Source organism: Pseudopipra pipra, chromosome 5 (assembly GCF_036250125.1).
Source record: "Pseudopipra pipra isolate bDixPip1 chromosome 5, bDixPip1.hap1, whole genome shotgun sequence".
Taxonomy (NCBI): Eukaryota; Metazoa; Chordata; class Aves; order Passeriformes; family Pipridae; genus Pseudopipra; species Pseudopipra pipra.
In genome coordinates, this window is record NC_087553.1 from 281035 (window position 1) to 302221 (window position 21187).

The 21187-nt window shown below is 44.7% G+C and overlaps 1 protein-coding gene across 2 annotated transcripts in view; it reads right to left on the minus strand.

Moving 5' to 3' along the window:
* Positions 1-21187, minus strand: part of LOC135413923 (uncharacterized) — a 193153-nt gene that overhangs the window by 29932 nt on the left and 142034 nt on the right. For both annotated transcript variants that reach the window (XR_010430494.1, XM_064654038.1), the window contains exons 8-9: positions 18867-18948; positions 9227-10406 (exon numbers count right to left, since the gene is read on the minus strand). The gene's annotated coding sequence lies outside the window, so the exon portion shown is untranslated. The remainder of the gene's footprint in view (positions 1-9226; positions 10407-18866; positions 18949-21187) is intronic.

Below are 21187 nucleotides of genomic sequence, written 5' to 3' on the forward strand. Positions count from 1 at the left end.
TCTTTAAAAAAACACCATTTCCAATCTCAACACACTAATTCCTTGAAAATTTTCTTTAAAAAGACATGCAATAAGCTAGTATGAGCAAGTTCAAACTTAATCAAGCCCCAAGAAGGAATGTCTGTCAGGGTAAGCCTCAATAAGAAACTAAAATTCATTTTGCAGAATGCAGCTGTGCCAATAACTATAGTTGGTAGAAAAATGTCTTCTGGCCCTTGCCCCATAAGGCTTCCATTTTAAATTTTAGCCTTTAGTGACATGGAGCAGCTGACAAGTAGGAATTGGTAGTCTGGGAGCCAGGATTAGACCAAAGCTCTGAATGACCTCGAGTTACATGGATTTTGCCTAAAGTTCTGTATTTACATTAATGCACACTTACATTTGCCATCACCACAAACAGGATGAAGCACTCAAGTGCTAACCAAGAATAAGCTTTGTATGATGGCAGACAAGCAGAATCCATCCTTCACAAACTCCATTTGTCACAATCACTTTAGACCCGCAGCATGGGAAATTGTGGATACCATTATATGGAAAGCTGGCATGAAATCACCAATCTGTGTAGTATGTTTGTTTTAAAATATTGTTACAAGCTTAAAATCCATTTCCATTGCAGAACAACATTCTGGGGTTTGGACTGAATTTGGGCTCAAGCCAGTGGGCTTCGTTCAATCTGACAATCCATTAGCAGAGGCCTGATGTTCACATACATTAACCCAGAGAAGGCATTTGTACAGGCACTGCAAACCCAAACTGCAGCAGCCTGCTTATTTCTGGGTCCTTCTGGGGGGCAGGGAAGGTGTGAAGCCACAGCCCTGATCAGACAAGGCCATTTACAAGAGCAATGACTGTCCTGTCAGACATTTCCATGTCCCTCACCGAGGGACGTGCTCTCCCTGCCTCCCCTGCCTCCGGAGCTGCGGGGCCTCCCCACCTCGCATCCTGCCTGGAATCCCCCTCCTCTGCTGCCAGAACTGGGCCCTGCCTCTTGCACACCTCCAGCTCCCAGGGACCTCCAAGAATTTGCTGTGACAACAATGCTATCGGGTTCCCTTTTTCCTTTCGGTGACTGTTTTTCTGTGGTTACCAGCACCGACTTCTGTGCATGGCAACAGCTTTGTCACCACCCTCTGATACTGTCCCAAGCTGTGTTATTATTTAAGAAGCACACACAAGTCCCTTTGTCACACTGGCTTTGCCTCTGCTCCGCTCAGTTATTTTCCGTTGGGAGCCCTCCCGCTGCAGGTGACAGGCACGGACAGGGCCCATGCCCAACTCCTGCATGGGCTAGCGAGCTCCCCAGCCCACACAGGGCCCATGCCCACCCTCCTGCATGGGCTAGCGAGCTCCCCAGCCCACACAGGGCCCATGCCCAACTCCTGCATGGGCTAGCGAGCTCCCCAGCCCAGACAGGGCCCATGCCCAACTCCTGCATGGGCTAGCGAGCTCCCCAGCCCAGACAGGGCCCATGCCCAACTCCTGCATGGGCTAGCGAGCTCCCCAGCCCACACAGAGCCCATGCCCAGCCTCCTGCATGGGCTAGCGAGCTCCCCAGCCCACACAGGGCCCATGCCCAACTCCTGCATGGGCTAGCGAGCTCCCCAGCCCACACAGGGCCCATGCCCAGCCTCCTGCATGGGCTAGCGAGCTCCCCAGCCCACACAGGGCCCATGCCCAACTCCTGCATGGGCTAGCGAGCTCCCCAGCCCACACAGGGCCCATGCCCAACTCCTGCATGGGCTAGCGAGCTCCCCAGCCCACACAGAGCCCAGTCACACGATCCTACAGCAAGGGGAGCCCCTGAGAACAGCCCGATGTCACCGTGTGTGGGTGCACGGGCGGTGGCACAGTGGGTGCTCCTCAGGGCTGGCAGGGCAGGGCTCGAGTGCCAGACACACAGCACTGCCCCTCCCGTGCCGGACACACAGCACTGCCCCTCCCGTGCCAGACACACAGCACTGCCCCTCGAGTGCCGGACACACAGCACTGCCCCTCCCGTGCCGGACACACAGCACTGCCCCTCCCGTGCCGGACACACAGCACTGCCCCTCCCGTGCCAGACACACAGCACTGCCCCTCGAGTGCCAGACACACAGCACTGCCCCTCCCGTGCCGGACACACAGCACTGCCCCTCCCGTGCCAGACACACAGCACTGCCCCTCCCGTGCCGGACACACAGCACTGCCCCTCCCGTGCCAGACACACAGCACTGCCCCTCGAGTGCCGGACACACAGCACTGCCCCTCCCGTGCCAGACACACAGCACTGCCCCTCGAGTGCCGGACACACAGCACTGCCCCTCCCGTGCCGGACACACAGCACTGCCCCTCCCGTGCCAGACACACAGCACTGTCCCTCGAGTGCCGGACACACAGCACTGCCCCTCCCGTGCCAGACACACAGCACTGCCCCTCCCGTGCCGGACACACAGCACTGCCCCTCCCGTGCCAGACACACAGCACTGCCCCTCGAGTGCCAGACACACAGCACTGCCCCTCCCGTGCCGGACACACAGCACTGCCCCTCCCGTGCCGGACACACAGCACTGCCCCTCGAGTGCCGGACACACAGCACTGTCCCTCGAGTGCCGGACACACAGCACTGCCCCTCCCGTGCCAGACACACAGCACTGCCCCTCCCGTGCCGGACACACAGCACTGCCCCTCCCGTGCCAGACACACAGCACTGCCCCTCGAGTGCCAGACACACAGCACTGCCCCTCCCGTGCCGGACACACAGCACTGCCCCTCCCGTGCCGGACACACAGCACTGCCCCTCCCGTGCCGGACACACAGCACTGCCCCTCCCGTGCCGGACACACAGCACTCCCTCTCGGCCCCTCGGGGGGCCAGGCCTCGCCGCAGACTCATCCGGGGCAAGTCTTTGTACCGAGGCTGAAGCTTTCGCTGGTTACACCTTCCTGAACGGACTCAAGTGGTGGCAGTGAGCAGATCGCTGCCAGAGCTGAGGTGTGTTAGACTCTCTGTGTCCATTATTCATGATGCTGTTGCCACAGGCCCTAATTTTACATAAGTGAAAGTCACAGGAGAACTGTTAGGATGAGCGCTGGGAAGAGCCCAGGGAAGGAGTGCCTCGTCAGTCGGTATTAAAAACACAGTTCAGCATTACAGTTTCTGTTTGTGAAGCCTCTTGGGAGTTGAAATATGCAATACATTTTCTCGGAATAGTGACAAGCTGAAACCTAAAATCTTGAAGACAGTCTTTAGAATCAATTTCTTCATGTCGTCTGCACAATTCCATTCTAATTCCCCACGTATGAAAAATACGTAACTCCTCATCTCCAAATTCATCTGCCTTACAGTTTCTTTTAGCTCCTATTTAAAAACTCCTAAAATCCTATCTTAGCCATTTCTCTGCGCCTGCTCTGGGATGCCAAAGATTTCAAAATTTACAATCAGTCTGGCAAGGAGCAGATTATACATTCTCTGAAGACAGGAACGTGCCCATTGGCAGTATCAACTTAGCAATACAGCAAGAAGGCCTAGTGAAACTGAGATAATTGATTCCCCTCCCTTATCAACATAAAAAATAGAGTCATATAAAAACACCTGCTTTTCTATCACACAGCATTTATAGCAAACGTAGTGGTCAGTATTTCAATATTTTCCTGTTGGGGAAAGAAGCTGCAGGCACAGAATCCATGACATGTAAATTAAGATTTACTTCACAAGATGTATCTTAGTTGTGAAAGTAGGTCAAGCATTTAAGGCATTTCTAGATTCTGTCTCTTGATGTAAACATTCTGAAAACATTCTTATGTGTATAAAATAATATTTTAATTATTTATCAGATTTCATTATCTAAGAACATTAAAGAACGGGTATTGCTAAGAGTCCTCATTGGGCAGTGAATGTAAGTACTTCTCTGCAAGCTTTTAAAACTTTGGGTAGTGCATGCTTAGTTCTTCATGGAACTGCATGCTTGAAGCACACCACAAACAAGGGGGATGCAGTAGAAAAAGATGATGTGTGAAGATCCCAGGCTGCACACAGAGGGGTCCTGACTAAACCATATCATGAAATGTTCAAACGTTTCCTACCTTGTACTGTTTTGGGACTCTTGGAATTTCCTCAAGACTGGTGTTGGGTATTTGTTCACCTGGCTATGAGCAAGTTATTCCATAAGCAAAGTTAAAGAGAAAAAAAAAAGGTAGTGAAAGTAAGAAAGCAAGAGAGCCTATGTGTTTGAGATGGGAACTGAGTTTCCAGGCCAGAACAGCTATCAAGAGAATCTAAAAAAACAGCGGCAATTTAAGGCGGCACCACTATCAATTTATCCACTAGGTGTCACAAAATAATCATGCAACCAGATGAAAAGCAATTATATGTAAAATGTGTCAGTGTACTGCATCAATGAAGTGCTGCTTTGAAAGGGAATCTGTGATAAGAGCAGATGCAGGAAAATGTCATGGCTCTCACGAATATGCAAACTGTCAGCAGTGTATGGGAACCTGAGCCATGACACACAAAAGCTGCTGCTAACCACAGTGTGTCACGGACTGGATTCACACACACACAAGTGTTCCTGGAAAAAAACATCTCCCAAATCCTAAAAGCAGTGGTAGCAGCCCTCAGAATGGCAAGCCTTATGTTTCTTGCTTTTTAATGCTCCAGCTACTAGACTAATGTCTTATGTCAGATTCCCTACAAATATATAAAAATCCATCACACTACAGAGAAAACACTGCAAGAAAATAAGTTCTGAGGGCTAAAATGTAAGAGGAAGAGAAACAAAACCACATTATTAATATTAGTATAAAATCCACCACAAATGCCAAACGCTGAAATTGGCAATAACCTGTGACAGACACTCCTCAGATCCAGATTGTTCTTTTGGAAGGGTAAGGCTTGAAAATTACCAAATGGTTCTGTAGCCATTATTTTCCAGAAATTAGCCTCTACTACATTGGCAGTATTTTTGTTCTTAAATATTCCTGGACCATTTTAAATCCATAATTACATGTACACCTGCACTGAGTGCATTAAAGGATTAAGGCTGGGCTGTTGAAACAGGCCCCTCAGTTTCCAAAATGGTTTTTTAATAACTATTTAGTAACTTTTCCTCAGAGTTGCATAAAAATTTTACAGGCCAAGTGGACTCCAGTGTGAGTTTATCATTATCTATACTCACATATAATGCACACAGTTAAAAATATTGTAATCAATAGCATATGCAACTTTATGAACTAGAATAGCCTGGTTCCTGAAGAAGAGGAAACATACCCTGACCGTTTTTTATCTCACAAACACAACAGTAGCAGGGCTATATATGCTCTGCTGCCAATTGCCTTTATATCCAGCCAGCCCAAGCTGTGTCAAACCCCTTCCCCCTCGTCAGACATGCAGTAAAGGAACATGTGCCCTACCACAGCAGTGGATGTGTACCCTGCAGGTTATGTGTTTTACCCTGGCTGTAAAAAGCAAGCTTTTCCAGGCTGGAAGCAAGTTCACGTGATGAAGTTTGGATTTTTTACACGGTCTGTCTTTTTAAGATGTGCTTTCTAAATGTCAGAGCCGGCCAAGAGTTTCTAAAATTTGGAAATAATTTCTTACTTGGTGATCACTGGAAGGAAGCTTTTCTTTGCTGCAGTTTGCCCTTTTTTTTTGGAGCAACTCAATTAAGTACTTGTGCTTACAGGAACACAGGCACAAAGCTGAGAGGACACACTGGGTTTTTTTGTTTCCAATATTAGCATAACTTCAATGTGTCCATGCTAAAGGAATCTGATATTGTGAAATACACTTTCAGAAGAACTCAAAACATTCTCTTAAGTTCTCCACACGTTAAAACCATTATCTGACTTTGAAGAACCCTCCAGTGATCCCCATTTAAGCTGACAGAACGCAGAGCCTCGTGAAGTCAATCAGAATTCTGCTATCATGTAGTGAAGCTGTGATTTCCCTTTAGGCAGAGCCATACAGAAAAATGCTGAGGTAACTATTCGTTATTTGTGCACCAGGACCCCCGGATCCCTCACTATGGAGCTGCTTCCCACACAGTTGCCCCCAGCCTGTTTCTGTGGGATCTCACTGGTGGCAGTACACACACCATTTCTCAAATTATCCATATTAAAACATTTTTTTCTTTTTTTTATTCAAAAGCTCATCTATCCTAGGCCTCACTTGGCCTTGAAGTGCCATGAGTAAAACAGCTTAGGAATGTGAATGTACAGCAAATGTGCTTCCCATTAGCTCTTAATGCCATAAATCTAAAATCCTTGATACTGCTGTTAGAGCAGTGCTTCCACTCAAATCTTAAAGAAGCTTTAGACAAGATAGTAAGTCTCAACAGCCACATACAAGACACTTACTTCTGCGTAGGAGAGGCTTGCAAATGCATGTGGGTCAGAGGTCCTGCCCCTGTGCATCAGTATTTCACTTACAATGGAATAATTTTAAATTACATTAAGAACTATAATCATATTCTGCTATCATTTACTTTTTCATATCCTCTACCATTAGAAATAAGCTTGAAGACATCCATCCAGCCCCAAGTGCACTATTCTGGGAAAGTTTCCATTTAGATGAGAACATTTATGCTCCTAAGTACATGATTTTTTTTAAAGCTTAATTCAATATGAATAACTGGTTCAACTTGGAGTCTGCTCATTAGTGAGCAGTTGGAAGGAACTGGTTAATCACTGTTTGCCATCTGCTTTGGAGAATCGACACTGTACAGAACCTTTTCTGCAGCCAACAAACCCACAGTGCACAGAGAGCACTAAAGGAAAACCCTGTTTGCAGCCATGGGGTTCTTTCCTGTGCACACTGCAACGATGAATACTCTGTGGCTGACCCCCTCTCCCTCCCTGGCAGCCCCTGCCCTGGTCTCTGTGGGACTCCCCCCACCACGGAGCAGCCCCTGCACATGCACAGCAGTGGTGCTGTGGAGGAGCCTCAGCCCCTGCACATGCACAGGAGGAGCCCCAGCCCCTGCACATGCACAGCAGTGGTGCTGTGGAGGAGCCCCAGCCCCTGCACATGCAGAGCATGGTGCTGTGGAGGAGCCCCAGCCCCTGCACATGCACAGGAGGAGCCCCAGCCCCTGCACAGGCACAGCAGTGGGGCTGTGGAGGAGCCTCGGTGCTCTGCCCAGTGACCAGGAGAGCAAGGCTGTCACCAGTGACCAGGAGAGCAAGGCTGTCACCAGTGACCAGAAGAGCAAGGCTGTCACTGCACGAGGCCACCGGGCAGGAGGAGCTCAGGAGGCTGCAGGACACATACAAGATGCCACCTGTGACCTGACTGTCATTTACATGGTTAGAATACAAACCTAGAGAAATATTAGCACCATTATTCATTTCAGCTTCCACCCCTATCTGTTGAGGCTACACATCTTAAAGCATTCATACCTGTGCTTCACTTCCACATCTGTAAAATATTATGTTCCTGCCTCCATGAGCTGAGAAGAACAAATTGTAATGTCCAGGAACCAGCTTTGAGAATCTTCAGTGCTAAGACCATTTAACAGGGGCATCTGACACAGGGCATCTGTTTCCTGGGGGCCACCTCCTACTTCTGGCTTTGACAAGAAGGAAACTGGGATTCCACAAAGCCCAAACTCATGATCATGAGATGTCACAGATGCCAAGGTAGGCTGCTCTAACCTCTGTGGGGAGTCTGGCCTTCCTTTATGGCAATGAGGAGGGCACTCTTCACTCCTCCTTTCAGCTGAGAAAAGCGTCCCTTCTGACATGTGTCTGTGTGGAGTTCAACTGTTTGCTGTGAAGGTTATTAGACAGTCTCTCATCAAAAAGCAGAGATATTTAGATCAAGATCTGACTTTCTTTTCTAGACTCAGCAACGTTCTCTGGCAGCCACAGGATACTTAACCAAACAATTCAGATCCTGGTTTTGTCCATAGGGACACCTTCAGGCTCCTAAACGTGTCTGAAAATACCCTGCATTTACCATAAACGTCTCTAGCTTGCTTAAAATTTAACTAAACCACTGGACTCAGATGCAGGATTAATGGACCCACTCAAGAGCGAAGTCCTGGCATTCCAGATCACCCTTGCAGCATTCCCTCAGAAGGAACACAAGTGCTTCTCGAACTTATTTTTCCAGAACAATTTACTTCTTATGAGGGTGAGATTAGCACAGGTGAAGAGCTGAAATACCTGCAAGAGCTCTCTCTTTCATCACTCAGCTGGATCCAGCAGAAGCCAAAAGTCAAAGGCCTTGCCAGCAGGATTCCACACCAACTAATTCCACATTCTGCACCATTTCTTCTAAGAAAGACCCACTAGGAAGACACATCAGTAGTTTTCTGCAGGCATGTAAGAGCAGGGGGAAAGCAGATTATTAATGCTCGAGTATCACCCTTAAGCTGGGCAGGAACTAGGCACAATAAAACATCTGGTATGAGCAAGTGCTTTCAGCCCATATCTATGCCAAGACACAGCTATAGGGGGCTGCTTTCTTGTAGACACAAGCCAAGACAGACATAAGAAGTCTATAGTCTGATTTTTTCCAATAGATGTATCCACATGAATGCCTTTGGTTGAGGATCATGTATTTTTATATATATTTTCCATAAAAATCAACAGCCTTTCTCTAGTATTCAGCTCATTATCGACACTCCCCACATTGCTACACCAGCATTTTATTTGAAGTATCAGTCATAGCATCCCATCAAAATTTAATAGCCACTTTCTAGAACTGAGGCATATTAACTCTTGGTTTCACCTATGCTAAGGTTTACCCTTCTCCTTCTTTTAAAATTCAAATGATATTAAAAATAAAATACCTTTCTACCATGACTCAGAGATGTGTAATATTCCTTTCTTCCGCTCATGGGACAGAGATAGAAGCAAAGAATTCTCTATCCTAGTCTACAGCTTCATACTGAATCCTGAGTGTCAAACCAACAGGGCTTTTTAGAAAAATGTCAACAACTGTAACAGTTACATAAGATATAGTTAGAAAAATATTTTGCAAGGAAAAATGACAGTTTCTGTCACTTGAGGAGATGATTTATACTTCAGTTTTAGAATGCAGGCAGTCAACATGTGACCTGACATTTAGTAAAGGAAATCAAAGAGACATTTAGCAGGATTACAAAAGGGAAGGCACTGATGGCCCTATACCTGCAGTTCCTCTCAGTACTACAGGAAGATCTGCACAGTTTTCCTCTCAGTGCTACACAAAAAGCTGGAAAGGGAGGTCACAACAGCAGCTCTCCCTGTGGTCACCTTGTGCTGACCTGCTCCAGTTCCGAGGGCCATCTGGTGCTGTCTGTGCTGGCCTGTTTGTGTTGTGTCTCCAGTTCTTTATGGACGAGAAGGAGCCACAGGTCACAAGAGCAGTGTTTGAAGCTCCTCTGCAGGAGAACTGGATGGTTCAGACTGTGCCCAGAGAACGTGTGGCTGTTGATAACAGAGCACGTGGACAAGAACACCAAGTGCAGGGGTGGCTGTGCAGGCAGGATGGCAGGCCAGGGGAGCTGGGCTGCACTGCTGGCTCATCCTGCACTTCCTGCAGCACTGGCAGGGGTTACACAAGCCCTCGGGGCTCCATTTCACCCCTTGTTAAACCCAGGTCACAGTTCCCTAGCTCACGGTGATGTTGTGAGGCTCATTCATTAATGGGTTCAATTCGAGGCTGGGGAGATGGTCAATGCAAGTTTTATGCATCACTGAAGTAACATTTAACCTCAGAACTTAAGTGGCATATAGCCTTGTCTGGTCTCTTAGCAGTCATGGCTAAATATTATACATTCACTTTACTGAAAATATTTGAGAGGCAGGAGTTGTTGGTAGTGCTGATTTTGCATCCTCAAGTTACAAATCTACAGGATGACAAACGTAAAAGGACACATTCTTTAAATGCAGTGCAAAATAGGTACTAAGCACATCCTGTAATGGTGAAAAACATGAAGAGAAAATGGTACAACTGCTGCACTGAGCATACAGTGATTTAAATGAGCCCATGAAACAAGTATTTTAAAGTCTCAAGAATGACCATTGATAGTATCTGGATGGGTTTCAGTTTAGAGTTGGGAGAACAGTTGTTTTTACTGATCTCTGCCAAAAAAACAACTCATGAATGTGATTCCCATTTACCTGTAGAAAAACAGCTACAATTCAGCATAGTAATGAGTTTAAAGGTGTATCTCAAAGATATTTATAAAGATATAAATACTTACTTTGCTTACTCTGGCAATTGCACAGAAGAAAAAGTTCTCTTCAAAACATCTTTTCCAAGGTTTCTGAGGACTATTTTTAAACTTTATTGCCAGAAGTAATCTACCATGAAGACCTAAGCACCAGCAAAAAATGAATCTCCAGTGTGATTGCTATGCATACCTTGTCATTTCCTCTGCAGAGATGACCAATCTTCACTTCTTTCATTTTCTAACTTGGCTCCCCAGTAAGTCATTCTTTCTGTTTCCAAAGAGAAAGAAGAAAAAATAATAAATTTGATATGTTATCCTTATGATGGAAAAAATTAAAGAACAGACATAGAGATACTAAATACAGCCTTTCCTGCAGGTGAGGAATGTGTTTCAGCAGAAGGCCAGTGTCCCACTGCAAAGTTATTTTGAAAGCCTTAACTGAGGGTAAGTGGGGCATGAATGGCACTCTGTAGAGGAATGACTTTACCCTCAGGGAAGCACTGTGACAAGGTTTCTGAAACTACTCAATCTAACTGCAGCAAACCTTGAAAGCTTTGAGTAAAAAAGTCTCCTCTACTTTCACAGCCAAGAGAGTTTAAAGAAAAGTTACCAGAAAAAAATATTTCAACCTTTACTCCTGAGTATCATTCTTGTTTTCAGTCCTTTAAAATTACTACACCAATTACTAGTAAAAAGATTAATTGTGCTCAGACTAATCACCCAAGCATGGCCATCAATACCTGTAGTATAAATCACTCTTAGCACACAGCATTCAGCAGTGCAGTCTCAGTAGCCAGGGACACCAACATTCCTGCTAATGCACTTGTGTCAGCAATACCTTTACACAGCTTTGGAAGCAGGGTCAAGTGTAGAAGCCACTATTACATACAAAAATACACACAGGATGGTGAAATAACTGCTGCTCTCCTGTATGGTGACAGCAATAGAACCCTGGGAATGGGAAACATTCCCTGCCACGGCCCCACCATGAGAACGGGAGAGGGACTGAGACCCACAGCTGCCCTCGGTGTGGAGCAAGGTGAGATAACTCCCAAGGTCTGTAACAAACAACAACTCCAATGGCACAAGGACTCTACAAATGGTGACCCTCTCACCTCTCTAACATACATACTCTGAACCAACCCCTCAGGAGCTTCTCTCCTGTTCTCTCTCCGTAGCAGCCCTTTAGGAATAACAATTACCTGCACGTGCACCTAAGTTAGATCTAAATGCAAATGAATGTTCTCTTCACTGCCAAGTCTGAGAGCAAAGCCCTGTGAAGACTTAAGCATCCTAAAAGTTAGGTTTGGGTTACCCACTGTGAGGTGATAGCTGGCCTTGGAATGAAATGCAGTAAGGCATCAGAGATTCCCACACCATCTACCAGGAGAGGTAAAGACTTCAAACTGGTATTCCCATGCTTGGATATCAGATAGGTCTCCATACCAATGCCTAGTCCCCCCTCATCCCAATCCTCTCCTTCTGTGAAGATATCAGTCACGTTATTCTTAGGTCTTTCATAAGCCTTTTTTCCTCCCTTTTTTTTTTTGCTTTATGTCCTGAACTGATTTTCTGTTTTTTTTCTCACCTGTTTCAGTATTGCTCTTTCACTCCACAGTACACCTTTATGCTTGCCCCACAATTTTCCTTTGCTAAGATTTTTCTCTCTTTTGTTGCTACTTCCATAGTTCAGCTAAGCATTAGAACAGTCTGGCTTATTTTCCTCAAAGCCACCATCTTAGCACTGCTTTGTTTTGCTTCAGTGGTCAGAGACCAGCTCCTCTTCCTCAGCTCTGTTAGTGATATAATGCTTTTCTGCCTATTTAACTCACTCTGAAATGTGTCAGTACATCTGGGTACCATTCCAAACAGCTGAAAGAATTTATTTTAAATTGTCACTCTGTTTATTAATAAAGAAGAAAAATGTATGTGTATATTTTTCCTTAAAACAGAATATAGGTACTGTACAAAAATGTACAGGAAAACAACCTTTGGCCTCAGTCAGACATGTGGCCAATGGGAACACGCAGGCAGAAAAGAGTCCAGACACAAGATGGTATAGAAATGCTACAGATAAAGAAACTCTTCAAACCTGACTGCCTTACGGGTGTATAAAGAACATATACTGTGTTGATACAGTGCCATATTGAGATTTTATAGACATGGTTTTCAGACTATTCCATTATTACAGTAGGCTACAATCCTGCAAATGTTTAGACATGAAGAACTTTACTCAGTCATGTCGTGTTTTCATGGCTGGGTCTTAAATTCCTTCTCCAGAGAGTTAGGAAGAAAACCCTCTCTCCTAGATTGGTTATAGAAGAGCAGCAGTTGCCAGACACTACTGAGCATCAGGTACAAATACAAATACAATATTCTCTAGCAAGAACTGTATTTTAACACTGTGAGCAAAAGCAAAAGGAGAGGCAAACAGTGGGAGTGCATTAACTGTGATGCAGTGTGAGAGTCAGAGAACTAACACCGGTGCAGCTCTGGAGCAGGTACTCTAGCCACACACAGAGTTCAGCAAGCCTACACGTAGTTTTAGTCTGTCACAGAGCTGGTGGTCGCTTACTAATGCAACGCACCAAAAGAGGGTGCTAAAGAGAACCTCAGCCATCACTGGCCGGCACTGGAAAGGGGGGTCCCTGCTTTAGCTTAGCCTCAGTGCATATTTTTGAAGGCCAATGGGATAAGCCAGCCCTCACCATGGAAGTTTCCATACAACAGGATGGCTGTGTTAACTCACGACTTTTAAACTCTAACTCTTACACATCATGACATAGTGCAGTGCCAAACACTGCAGAACTGACATCTGCTGTTCACTAAGATGCAAAAGCCCCAGTTTACTGTATAGCAATGCAAGGTGTTTACTTTGTGGGAAGGAAGGAGAAATTAGCCTTTTAATTGATTAAAACCCCCCACCCCAACAACATGACTGACTGGAACCCTGTTGAAGTAGGATCTTTATGAAGTGGCACCACTAATCCCATTTTAGCAAAGTGCTGGCTATGAATCTCTTTTGGAATACTTTATATTTGTGAAAGACACCATAGGTGTGGTAACTACAGCTATTTCCTATGCCCATAAGCTCTACAACCTGACTGCAATTTTACTAAATCACTTGAGCAAAATGTAAATTTTTGTGATATAATGCCACTTGAAGTAACAACAGAAAATTGCTTCTACAATCCAAGTCCTCAAAACACCTTCAAAGACTAAAGGAATGGGGTCTATGCTGAAGTAATACAGAAATAATCTGGGCAAATCAAATCCACTATCGAAAGAAGCAGGTCACTAAAAGTAATTAAGAGCAAGTCATTAATTGCATTTCAACAGTGCTGTATTTACTGCCATTGAAGATGAATGCCCATAACAAACAGAGGGTTTGTAAAAGGCTGGAACACAGGGATCTCACCCCAGACTTGCCTGGCGTTTGACAGGATGTCCATGTGCCCGGGATGTGACTGTGGATCCAACCACACAAACCCAGGCTTTCCCCTCAGAATGCTCTGACCTGTGACAGCTACACTCCAGGGGCATTTCCCACATGCAGTGACTGACTTAGTAACCACAGCACTTCTGCCTATTTATTCCAGACACTGACCACTGGTATTTTTTCCATAACTACACTACTAATCACTGCTGAAAACAAGACAGTAGGCCAGACAGACCCTTGGTCTGGCCCAGACTGTTAAATCTTATGTTCTTAGGATTTTTAACTGAGGAGACTGTGTTTCTCCAAGTTTTGTTTAACTTACTGAAGCTGCCACATACTTCTCAGGCTACAATTCACAATCAAATGCTGCAACGTGGTACTGCAGGAACAACATCACTGCAGACACAGAAGTGCTGAAACTGAAATAGAGCTAATTCAGTTCCTCCAGAGTTTCTGACTGCAGCACAACGTCAGCAGAACTGCTGCCTACTCTTAGCCATCAATATCTGGTGCTAGGATTCATACCTTATCAAAAATTTCCACGGGAAAGCTTTAGAAACAAACCCAAAACACAGACATTATCAGTTGTGCCTTGGGAAAACAACTGGGAAGGCTGTGAATGCAATAGCAGATGTGGCTGCCACAGACACTGCTCTGCACTCCCAGTGGAACAGGAGCCCCAGTACTTCCAGAGCTGCTCCTGGGACACACCTGTGTGCAGGTACGGGGCCCCAGGACACCACAGCACCTTGGGACTGCTGGGGGAACAGCAGACTTTTTGTGAGAACTTACTGCTCTTTTACACAAAATATGGCAAAGGCCTAGAAGAAGTACTGACACAATTCCCAACATGCTGGTCAGAAAACCAAGCTGGGTAACCACAAAATACACAGCTCACTGGGTATGCCAAAGTTTTGCTCCTGTGCTGAGTCAGCAGTTGTATCTGATATTGGGTTTGACCCTTTTCTTGCCTTTAACAAGGAAGACATGTAGCTCTTGAGGTAAACCTATATTCTAGAAAGTGCTTAACAAATATTTCATCAAAGGGGAAAGGTTTATCTTTTACTGCCAAGTGATTTATTAGAACTCAGAGCCAAAACAGACAAAAGCCCTAGGGAAGTACTGTGTCTTTCAAAGAGTTAAGCTCTGAGAGGACTTAAATGCTACAGACAGGAGGGTTGGGGTTTGGGAGGAAGGTGAGCAGCAGTCTTGCCAAACAAAAAAAGATTTCCCACACATACGTCAATGCAATTCTCTGCATCAACACCTGAAAAAGGAGCAGGCATTAAAGAAATGCACACTTAAAGCCATGACTAACGAGGATACTTTTGTATCACCAAGTCTGGATTAGCCAATGAATCTTTCAAACTATCTAACTCGGAGAACAGCATTTGGCAAAGTCCACTGACATCTGCCAGCCCTTTCTTTAGCTCTGCATTCCCCGAGGGCGCTGCCTGGAGCTGCCCTGCAGTGCCACGGCACAGCAACTGCAGACAGCAGGGAATGCAGACAGACATGCAAAGTGTTTAAAAGGGGAAACCCGGGCTGTGTGCCGGGGCTGGGGAACAGGTGTATCTGTATATTGGGAGCTGTATAAATGAGGCTTCTGTTACACACGGCCGGGCGGCCGCAGCCTTTGCACAAGTACGGGGTATTCTGGTGAAAGTCAGACAGAGTAACCTCGTAGTAACCTCTAGTCTGGCTCACAGCCACTACGGAGGACTCTGGAGGACTGTCCCTTGGTGCTGCATTGATTAGATTTCTTCCCATAATACATCCAGTGTTTTTGCTCAGTAAACCTTACTAACAATTGAATTAAGGATAAAGAGCGAGAGGGGAAATAAAAGCTGATCTCCATGTGAAAATGGGCCATAAAATTAACAAGGTTCTCAACATCAAGTAATTCTGTCTGCTCTATTGTGGCCAGAAAATCAGAGCCTGTAAAATACTTACACAAGCAAGGAGGAAAAAAGAACCAACAAAAATATTCCAGAATTTATACAGCAAGTTGAATGTTTAAACGCACAACACCTAAGAAATATAAAAGTTTAACTTCCCCTGCTACATTTAAATATTTCCCTGTCCATATATTATACATGCATCATTTTTGGATACTAGTTATGTTGGCAAACACACATTTTCCACCATCTTTTATGGTGCTGGGGAAATGTTAATATACAAGTCTCCTGATTTCCAAGTCTTGCAGCATCAACACTACATAGAAAGCACGTTTACAAGAACAACCAAAAAAGCCACACACTGTTAAATAAAATGTGGATGATAACCTGAGACACACCAAATCCACAGTACAGTAATTTTTCCTCTAAGAACATCAATGCATGGAGGCATGACAATCCCAGAACATTCCCAAATCTTGCTGGATACTGAGAGTGCCCCACTGTGGATCAGCAGTATTTTTTGCTGGAATGATCCTTAATTGCTGGAAATGGAACCAAACTCCAAATCGTGTTCATTGGAAAGACAACAGTAACACTGAATATTCCAAATGAACAGCCTCCATTCCTTTAAGAAAGGAACACCACTTTCTATCAATAATGAATCATCCTGGCTCTGAATAACAATTATAACACTCACCTACTTGGTAATTAATGTAAGAGAAACTATGATCTTTCTAACATAAACATAACCTACTACTGAGTATTAGAGTTGAAAGGATGAACAGGATTGTCATGACTTCAGCTATCCACACTGCATGAGAACTGATAAAGTAAGTAAACTAAGTTTACTGCAATACATAGAGAAAAAGGAGAACAGAATACATAGGACTGCTTTAATAAGGCATGTGGGAATACACAAACAATTCCTTTATACCTTCTCTAATAACACGTGCTTTCAGAAAGGTCTGTCACCCCAGAGTGATCCACAGAGACAGCAAGGCTGGGATAGTATGCAACGTTCATTTTTAGAGGTTTATAGCTGCAGCAGAACACCAGACTAGATCTTAAGTAGATCTACTCAAGCTACCCACATTATCACAACTGGGACCTAATAATATCACAGAGAAACAATGATAATGACCTTTAAGTACTGGCATTTGTTTGAGGTTTTCTCCCTGAGATCTTTTAAATGAATGACTCTGGTAAAGTAATGTGAAGAAGCAACAATCAGACACAAAATAGCCAAGTAAAAAGTCATCACCACAAGAAGCCTAACGCAGGTGATGCTGCATGCTAGCAAGCCTTTTCACTTCTGGAAACACAGGCAGTATATTTTACAATTCTGTTTAAAAAGCTGATATTTCTGACCCTGTAACATGAACTGTGGTAAAGGAATGAAAGCTGCCCTGGCACTAACTTACATTCCCACTGCTGCTCTGTAATGGCCTTTGGAGGGTCCAAACACTGGGCAAACTAATTGCTTGCAAACTACTTGCAATCTATGTTCAGACAGGAAGAGTCTTGTTTAAAAATAATTTCAAAAATCAAATAAAAAATAACCTCAAGAATTTTCACGAAATAAAATGAGATTTTTCATGAAGGTCCTTTATGTGTTTTGGAGCTTAAAACAATTGTGTTGTATAAATACAATATAGTTTGCACAAATGGCCCTTCAAATATTCAAACACAACTCAAGTCTCCTGAGTGCCACGCTCTTTCTATATCCAACAGCTCCTTTTCAGAAAAGGCTCAGAAAAGGATCAGACACTTGATATACTGCACTGTGACACTCTGCCCTCTACCACTCAAACAAGCAACATATGCCACTGTAGGATGAATTCAACATACACTAACCACAGACCTTAGTAAGAGGCCTATGAAGTCTTTCATTTGTGCCATCTAAGTATGGTAAATTAAACCTCTATATGTTTATAAGTTTATCTGACACATAGATGTGCAATAATTTACAAAAACATGGGTATCAACATCACTAAGAACAAGCTGCTTCCATGAACTGCTGAGAAAAGTGAAAGCACAGAAATGGAGGCTGGATTCTGCAGGGAATTTACACAGTTTCCCATGCACTCCACTGCCCTGCTGTTTAGGGGAACTCTAGGCCTTTCCCTGGCCTTGGGCACAACAACAGTCCAAGCCCTTCTTGGAATTCTTGGAAAGCTGCAGACCTCAGCTGAGAGATCCCAGAAGAGAGTTATTAATGAAGGCATTGTTAGCTGTGTGCTCTGCTGGTGGAATACAGCGTGCCTGCCATTTCAGAACAGAGGATCCTGGCCAGCATTGTCCTCCCCAGTTCATTGTATGTCCCATGTGCCATGAGAGTAACAGAAGTCCCACGTTCCTTCCAGTTTCTTTGTCAGCTCTGAACCCAGTTTGGGACACCACACTAATGAGCTGAAGGCAGTTTGCAGAAGGTACGTGCAGACAACTCACCTCAAGCACTTCAGCCACCACACAGAGAAGTCTTCCTTTCTCCTCAGAGTGCCTGTCTGCAAGACACACTCTGGTGGCTCGCACACAGTAATCTGATGTTTGAGAGTTCAGCTAAAAATAGATGGCAATAAAGTTCTGCCAAAAGAGGTGTCTGCTCCGGATCGTTCCACCAGCAAATGGTGTTTCCAAAAACTCCGTGTGGAACAGCCCACATGGCTGCTCTCCAGATGCTGGCCATGCAGACATCTCAAGGAAGCAGAACATGCTTGCTGCCTGTTAAAATGAAACACGTAATGGGAAGAGACCTAGGGGAGCAGACAAACAGAAAATACGAGCCCTCCTGACTGCTACTTAGAAAAATCCTTTCAGATATTGACTAAGAGATGGCTTATCAAAGCAGCAAATAATTTAAAGAAGTCTTAACACAAATGTCTTGTTTGAATCCTGCCTGCTGGGACAGCTGTCCCTAGGAAGTATGCACTTACATGTACCCATCACAAAACACAGCCATGAATGCCATGAATGCATAAGGCTGGGAAGGACTATCATAAGCTGCCTGGTACTTTGAAGGCACCTTCAACTTTTGAATTAATGGAAAAACACTTCTTAATCCCCCAAGGAAGCCGGATTTCAGACACCATGTAAAAAAATGCTCTCCTGGAAGAGGAAACCAAATGTTATTAACTTCTAGGTACACCTTCAGAGAATTGACTAGAAATCCAGATGTCTTAACTCTGTAACCTGTGATCCGTGTCCACATCATCTGCGCTTTTGGCTCCAATTTCACCTCAACTAAGCTTGCTTTGCACTGAGTTATTTTTTATCATACAAATACCTATTTGTGGAGACTACTGTTCAACTGAAATCAAAAATCTCTTTCAGACCTTCCCCCTCTATCTATCTTGGGGCAAACAAGCATGTTTGAAACTACCTAGTAACTCACATGAGAGGATGCTGGGCAGTTCGGTCCAATGCAGTGGTCCCGCCACGTTCATGACTGAAAACATCACTGTTTCTTGCTGATCCTTTAAGAAAAAGCAAAGCCTTTCATCAATACAACCACTGAGGGTCAGTCTCAGAAAATAAGTGACCCAAGAAAAAGCCCACTCACGAGAAAACCCAGAGGGAAGAGAAAATAGAGGTAATATAAAGGTATGCTTTTACTGTACTGGTTATTTGCTGGAATATGGTGCTGATACTTTTATATTCAAGTTGTGTTAAAAACCCTCTCAGTTAATATGCTGTTAACATGACTGAGTTATGCAGTTCACCTTTTTATCACTAACAACATTGACAGGTATATTTGGAGCATATTGGAGGATCTTCGAAGTAATTTATAAGCACTAATGCTAAGGAAGCATTAATCCTTATTTTGCAGGTGAAGAACAGATGTACAAGACAGTGTGCTTTTGTGTGAATCACTGTGGCAGAGGCAGAAACCCAACCTGAGTTATGTACAACTTCTATTACTCCTAGGGGATATAAACAGCTTTCTGAAAAAGCATGGTAGGCAGGGGAAGCTGTCCTGAGAAATAAACAGAAAGAACCAATTTCCAGTGTAATCCCCTTAAAAGGAAGTCTAGCATCTGTACACAACTCCCACCTCAAAAGCCAAAATCACACCCAAGAACAAACAGCACGTGCAGTATTTTTAGACAGAACTTTAGTTAAGTGAGGTAATTTCTGTGTCCCACCTTGCTCAGTCCATGACAGCAACCCCTACCTGGCAAATGGTCTTGTTTGGAGGATATACTCCTTATTATGTAATTCCAGTTATTTCTTGCAGCTTTAAGCTTTTACTGTACTTACATGGGTGAGAAAGAAAGGAAGAATGACTCTACAGAAGGAGTTTCAGATGCTTTATTTTTACTGCCAAACACACCGTTTTCTGAGGTGTTTGGCACTAAGGGTGCAATGTATTAAAATGATTGATTGATTGCATTTTAAAAATAGAAGTACTGTTCTGATACTGGGATTAACTATTATCACTAAGATATGGCAGAATTTTAAACAGCCTTGAAGCTGCACCCTACTGTGAATGTAAGGCACCCTTCCTCATGTTACATACACAAACCAGATAATTTCATAAAAGAACCAAGTAAATACCTCTAACTTCACTCCTCACATGGTGAGTACTACATCCCTAGGACCACAGGAACAACTCCATTGTGTCCCTTCAATTCCCATCACACATTTTTAGTTTGCTTTCAGCGAATTTGTAGCCTCTCTCCTTTATTTCCAAAGAACATTATGTGTTGCTCCATTAAAGAACCTTAATTATAGCTTTTTTGAAGGTTCTTATTTTTAAATATCCTATATATTTTTTATCTAACCTTGGTTATTAAAGGGGCTGCAAATAATATTTGGAATAAAGGGCTGTGCTGGGCTGGGGTAGAGTTCCATTTCTTCCCAGTAGCTGTAGGGGCCGTGCTTTGTGTTTGTGCTGGATCAGTGCTGGTAACACAGGGATCTTTTAGTTCTTGCTGAGCAGGGCCTGCACAGAGCCAAGGCCTTTTCTGCTCCCCACCCGCCCCACCAGCGAGGGGCTGGGGGGCACAAGGGCTTGGGAGGGGACAGGACAGGACAGCTGATCCCAGCTGGCCACAGGGACATCCCAGACCACGTGGGGTCATGCTCAGCATACAGAGCTGGGGGAGAAGGAGGAAGGGGGGATGTTGGAGTGATGGTGTTCATCTTCCCAAGTCACCGTGACCGTGGTGGAGCCCGGCTTTCCTGGGATGGCTGAGCACCTGCCTGCCATGGGAGGGGAGGAATGAATGTCCTGTCTGGCTTTGCTTGTGCACAGCCTTTCCTTTCCCTGTTAAACTGATTTTAATCTCAACCCACGGGTTTTCTTCCTTTTACCTTTCCGGTTCTGTCCCCGTCCCGTGGCAGGGGAGGGAGCGGGCAGCTGTGAGGGGCTGAGCTGCCAGCTGGGGTTAAACCACAACAACAGCATGATTTGGTGGCCCAGTACAGTGGAAGCAGGTTCTGACTGAGAGCTGGGTGAGTGACTGCAGCTACAGGGAGACACTGCCAGCAGCACATTCGTGCCAACAGAAAAGAACAGTTGATGGCATCTACCCAAGGTCAGCTCCTCAAATTCGGGAGCTGGTTTTCTTCCAGACACTGTAAAGTCGCTTGTTTAAACGCAGCCAGTCGGCAACAATTAAGTGTCTAAATAAAACATGCAGATTTGGTGCTCCTTTTGAAAGCCCCTCCGTGCCACGTTGTTTATTTTCTGTTTCTCACAGTCTTCATTAT